Source organism: Arachis ipaensis, chromosome B04 (genome assembly GCF_000816755.2).
Source record: "Arachis ipaensis cultivar K30076 chromosome B04, Araip1.1, whole genome shotgun sequence".
Taxonomy (NCBI): domain Eukaryota; kingdom Viridiplantae; phylum Streptophyta; class Magnoliopsida; order Fabales; family Fabaceae; genus Arachis; species Arachis ipaensis.
The window spans coordinates 100531615-100537549 of record NC_029788.2 but is presented as its reverse complement, the minus strand read 5'-3'; positions in this window follow the sequence as shown (position 1 = coordinate 100537549).

Sequence of the window (5935 nt, the reverse complement as noted above, 5' to 3'; positions counted from 1 at the left end):
AATTCGAGTTGTTATAATTATCATGTTTATTGAGTTTGATACTCAAGTTTAGTACTATATTTGATTATTAAATTTGATTATACATATTTACTGAGTTTAATTATAATCAGATTCAGTGCTATATTTAACTACTGAATTTGATTATAGTGTTTACTGAGTTTGATTATACTCAGGTTTAGTGCTATATTTGATTACTGAATTTAATCATGCATATTTACTAAGTTTGATTATACTCAGGTTTAGTGCTATATTTAACTATTGAGTTTAATTATATTTATATTCAATGTTATATTTGACTATTAAATTTAATTATACTCATGTTTACTGAATTTGATTATACATGACTACTGAATTTAGTTATTTTTCTCATGGTACAATCTAAAACTTGATAAAATGTAAATCTTGATGAAGAAGAAAGTTAGTTAAAAGTTTAAAATAATTTTCTATACATATATATAAATTAAATGAAGCCATCTTCCATTAATTGAAGCATCAACATCAACCCTATTTATTAGTTACATTAGTTATTAGTACTTGTAACTCTTTTCTTTACTATAATCTTGTGAAATAAATAATTTTGGATATAAAACAATAAAAATATTAGTCCTGTGGCAGCATGTGAATATATGACACCAATGTAGATATCAAATTTCTGAGAATTATTATAAATTTTAAATGTTGCCTTAACCAAAGTGACTTATATATTTCAAATGAATAAGCCCCAAGTCAATCACGAGAAGAATGAAGACTGTATATATCAATAACATTTGAAACAAGAAAATTTTAATGTGAAAAGAGGGTTATGTTCTTGAACCAATAATAATAACTCAGAATCTCAAATAACTCAGAATGTTGAATGTAAATTTACTAATAACATGTAAAATCAAAATTTAAACTATTATAAAGAAAAAAATGCAAGAGTTTCGTTGCAACATTGCAACATGTAAAATTAAAATCAAAACTATTACAAAGATATTCACAAAGGTTAACACATCCAACTTCTTATCCCTTTTCACAATAATCCTAACTTTACAACTTTGTGCGGAAGTTGAATTTGTCTTCTTTAGTGGATCAATTTTTTATTTTCGATAACTAGCTCTAGAACATACCAATATTTTGTATGTGATCTGTCGATTTTGATCTCACTTAGTAGTTCTTATATTCTATGAAAAACCAACCCTCTTTGCATAATTGGTATAAAAAGCTTCATAATCTTTTACAGAGAGAAATGTCATTCATATGCTTAAAACAACCTAAAACATAGATAATAAAAAATTTAAGATCAAATCAAGAATTAAAAATAGATAATAAAAAATTAAAATCAAATTAGAGTCATATGCATATGTACAATTTTTTCAACGGCTTACATGTATAATCAAACTCAATAGTCAAGTATAGCACTGAATCTGAGTATAATCAAACTCAGTAAACATGATAATCAAACTCAGTAGTCAAATATAGCATTAAACCCGCATATATTCATAGAATCAGTATCATTATCTGATCTAAGCAAATGTAGAAATTTTAAACGTGCAAACTACCAATTTGACTCAAATCCAGGGGCTAAACATTTTTCTCATTACAGAAATTTATAACATAAATTTTCCAGAATATAATCACACAACGTACATGATGTAATTGAGAAGCATTTCTTTTTGGAACCAAATAAAAAGACCTAAATGACATAATGATGCCACAAATCAAAAGTATTTGCATAATTAGATACACAAATTACCAAAACTTAACACACAGAATACATGGATCAGCTGGAGCAACTAGACTTTTCATCAGAAACCAAATATGTAGTTAAACCATTTAGGAATAAAAAATAGATAATAAAAAAATTGAAATCAAATCAGGAATAAAAAATTAATATATGAAGTAAATTAAACACAAATCTCATCATTCGACCTTGTGGATTCCATTAAATCAAAAGTTATAATCAAAACTAAGATAACAAGAACCAGAAACGGTGGTGAGAAGAGTTTTTGTGAACTGTGGAATCAAAACAGAGCAGAAGGAAGCGTGGAGAAGAGAAGAAAGCGAGGTGTGAGGTTGGCGTGATCTAAGAGAAGAGAAGTGAGGAGTGAGGTTGGCGCAATCTAAGAGAAGAGAAGTGTAAGACTCAGAGCTTTTGAAAAAGGGCTATCATGATCTAATTTCAAATTCAATATTTCTGTAGTTTTAATTTCAGAAATTATCTTATTCAAGAAAATTAAAGCAAGTTTCGATTTATTGAATTTTTAATAAATTGAGATTATTATCCAATTTTATAATTATTGGATTATTTTCTATATTCAAATTATAAAGTTGGTAGTTGTGAAATAATAAGGATTTCTATATGTTTTGGATTAAATAATTAATATTTTAAATATTAATACTGGTATTTTGGAAAATGAAGAAATTAAGTATATTATTTTTAATTATCTGATTTGAACATTTTATTGAAAATAATTTGTGAAAGTGATGAACAAATAGTATTTTCTATATATAATTAGTGTTGGATTTAATTGAGTTTCAATTACTATATTACCCCTAACCCTAAGTTTCAAAAAGGAAACCCTAATCCTATGCCTAGTAGCCGCCACCCTTATTCTCCCCTCAGCAAACCTGCAACACGCATGCTTTCCCCCTTCTTTTCCAAATCCATACCCAGTAACAATAGAGAAAAAGAGAGGCAGAGAGCTACGGTAGGAGAGGAAATAAGCCATGTTGCGCTGCCACCGCTATCGTCCTCACCGCGCCTCACCGTGAGCCGCGCTACTGTCGCCGGTCACCTCGCCGCCGTGTCCAGATTGCGTCCAATCCTCGCCACCGCCGATCATCCTCACCACCGCCAGCTATGTTGTCCCCGCCAAGCCGCCGAACCTGCCTCGCTGCCGCGCCACCACGCCTCGCCATCGAATCAACCCGCTGCTACCACTATCACGGAGAAGAGGCATCGAAGAGGGGCAGAACTTGAGTCTCGTCGCCACCGTCCATGGGGCCTCGAGCTGCGTCGCTGTCACCGGTAAGAGGGGGAAGATGTAACACCCTACCATACAGAGACTTATGCTTAAGTCATAATTCAGAGATGGCAAGGTATTACGACCTCTAAAACAAAAATTTAGTACATATAGTAGTATACCCAAACATCATAGAACAACAAATTATACTAGGGTTGAGAATCTTACCACACCCAAGGTCCAAGGAGACAAGATTAACCTCCTCCTTCAAGAGAGTTGGGTCCTATAACATCAAAGAACCCAAAATCTCAACATTTTTGCTCATGAAACTCGAAATCAAGGGCTGGAATTTCGAACAGTAAAACGTGGCTTACCTCAAGATTGATTGTATGGGTTTTGTAGAGCTCTCCGCGGTAAACGCGTGGCCGCAAACGGAGCGGCAATCGGAGCTCTAGATCAAAAGTTATGGTGGTTTGAAGATCAAGTGAGAGATAGAACTTGAGAGAGTGTTCTTCCCTCCATGGCCTCCATTTCAGCGTGTTTAGTGTCTCAAATGAGGAGAGAGAGTGCTGAAAACTAGGGTTTTGGTTTAGTTTAGTTGGGCCAAGGGCCCACTTTGGGTCCGGTTGGCCCGGTTTGGCCCGTTCGGTCCAATCTTGGTCCGATTTCTATAAAATTGGTACCAAAATTCTCGTCTCAATTTCCTCTATCATATTAAGCCATAAAAATAAAATTTTTGGCTTTCTAGAATAAATTCTCATTTATGGGTTAATTAGCCGTTAATTAACCGGATCTTACAGAAGACGCGAGCTGGAGGAGCAAGATGAGTCCTTCTGCCTCCGTTGTTCTGATCCGCTGAGAAAGGAAAGATGCTACCTTTGTGCTTCACGGTCGCCGACGAGGACGGAGAAGAGGAGCTGTGACCACGTCACTACCGTTTGGAGGGCTATGCTTGGTCGCCGTTGTACTGCCCTGCTTCACCGTGGCTGAGCTCTGCCACTCTCAGCCCTTTTTGGCTTGTGATGTTGTTGCGGGAATCGCTACAAGAAGAGGAGCAGGCTGAGTCACCGTGATTTGGGCCGCTGTGACTTTCGGGATCACCGAAGGAGCTCCGGGCTGAGTTTCTCCCACCAGAGACCCTGCCGCCGCTGCCGGAAAAGTTTGCCGGTAAGGGTTTTAATTTGTGGTTTCGGTCATTTTGGATTTTGAGAAGGTTTTGATGCTGCACGATTTTTATAGTTGATCCACCGGAGATTCTAGCCGCCGCCGGAGCTGTTGCCGGGGCCGGTTCGAAGTCGCAGCTGCTTCGTGTTGTTATTCCGGTAAGAAATTATGTTTCGAGAAGCCTCGGGTTAGTTTTCGGTTGTGTTTGGTTAATAAATGAGTTTTGGTAACGTGGGGTCGAGTCCTGATTATTATATGTTTCGATTAGTGTTGCTTTGGTTATTGCGAAAGTGGCTGGGAGCTGAGATTTTGGTTGCCGTCAGTTCAGGTTGAGGCGGAAAGGACTCTGTGAGACATTTGGATTTTGGAATTTGCGTTTTGAGGTAGGGGCGCTTTCCGAAAACTATAGTTTATTATTGGAATTATTACATATGGATACTGATGTGAGATATGGTGTATTTAGTGATTGTATCTGCCTTATGTATTATTTGATTGACTCGAATGATTATGGATGTTTGTTTGGCTGAATTGTTGTGCGGCTTTGTGAAATGTAATGTTTTGAAGTGATTCTTTAAAGATTTGAAATCTGAGTTTAATCCGTTGAGGATTGATTTGATTTGAGTCAATTATTTGATGATGTGAAAAGTCAAATGCACTTTTGAATTCAGCCTGATTTACTTTAATTGACTTGATCTTGGACAAATGATTTGTTACTGAACCGTTTCTTTAAAGCTTTGGAAATGAGTTAAATCGGTTGATATTGAGTTGACTTTGAAATGGTTTTCTTGAGATATGCCACTGAGGCGACTGTTGGATTTAGCTTTCTTTGAATTGATTTCTGGTTTTGAGCTGTTGAAAAGGAATGAGAAACGGTTTAGTTGGGACCCGAAACGGGTGGTGAAAGTCCAAGTTTTAGGGGAGGTGCTGCCGAAATTTCTACAAAATCTCAGTCTTGTTTAAAAAGTTATTTAAAAAGGATTGGATTTGAGAAGTTGTATTATTTGATTTATTAAGAGAATATTTATATTTTCAAGCTTAATTTATTTAGTGAACTTTATGCCTTGAGTTTGACTTATTTAGAAATGAACTATTTTTACCGTTTGAATCACTGAAGGAAAGAATGATGCTCTAATATTGATTTCAATATAAAAAGGAGCTTTTAGTGATTTCAAAGGAATGTAGACTTTTGATTGAGTAATTAAGTTTGAGGCATTTTGGAAGAGTTAGAAAAATGGATTCCAAAAAGAAACCTGAAAGTGGTTTGATTCAAATGAACCGGTTCCTTTTCAGATGAGTTGATTTTTGGACCAGGTTGAAACTTGTGATTTTGTATGGTCGGTTTCATAATAAATTCATTTTTATTTACTTGAACCGAGAATCCATGATTTTAAGAGTTTCAATGAATTTTAAGGAATTGATATAGGTTGACCTTCCCTAAAGACTTAGGACTCTGCCGAGAAGTTTTGAATATAAAATCCCATTGTTGGGTGGGTGATTTTGAATACTTTGAAATAAATCATTAACTTGCCATGGTTATGGAAGTTTTGGAAAGAGAAAGCCGAGAGTGGCTTTGTTTTAAAAAGGAAACACACTTTGAGTAAATTTGGCTTATGAGCCTGAGATGATTTGAGAAACGAGATTTCTAAAGCCAAGGCTGAAAAGAGTTGAAACTTGATTTCAAAGTGAAGCGATTTGAGAAAAAGTGATTTATAGCTTAAATGCCAACTTTATGAATTTGATGATGTTGGATGGTGGAAGTGTTGTTTCGTTATAGGCTGGAATGGCTGTGTATGATTATGAATATTGGCTGGTTCTGGATTGAACCG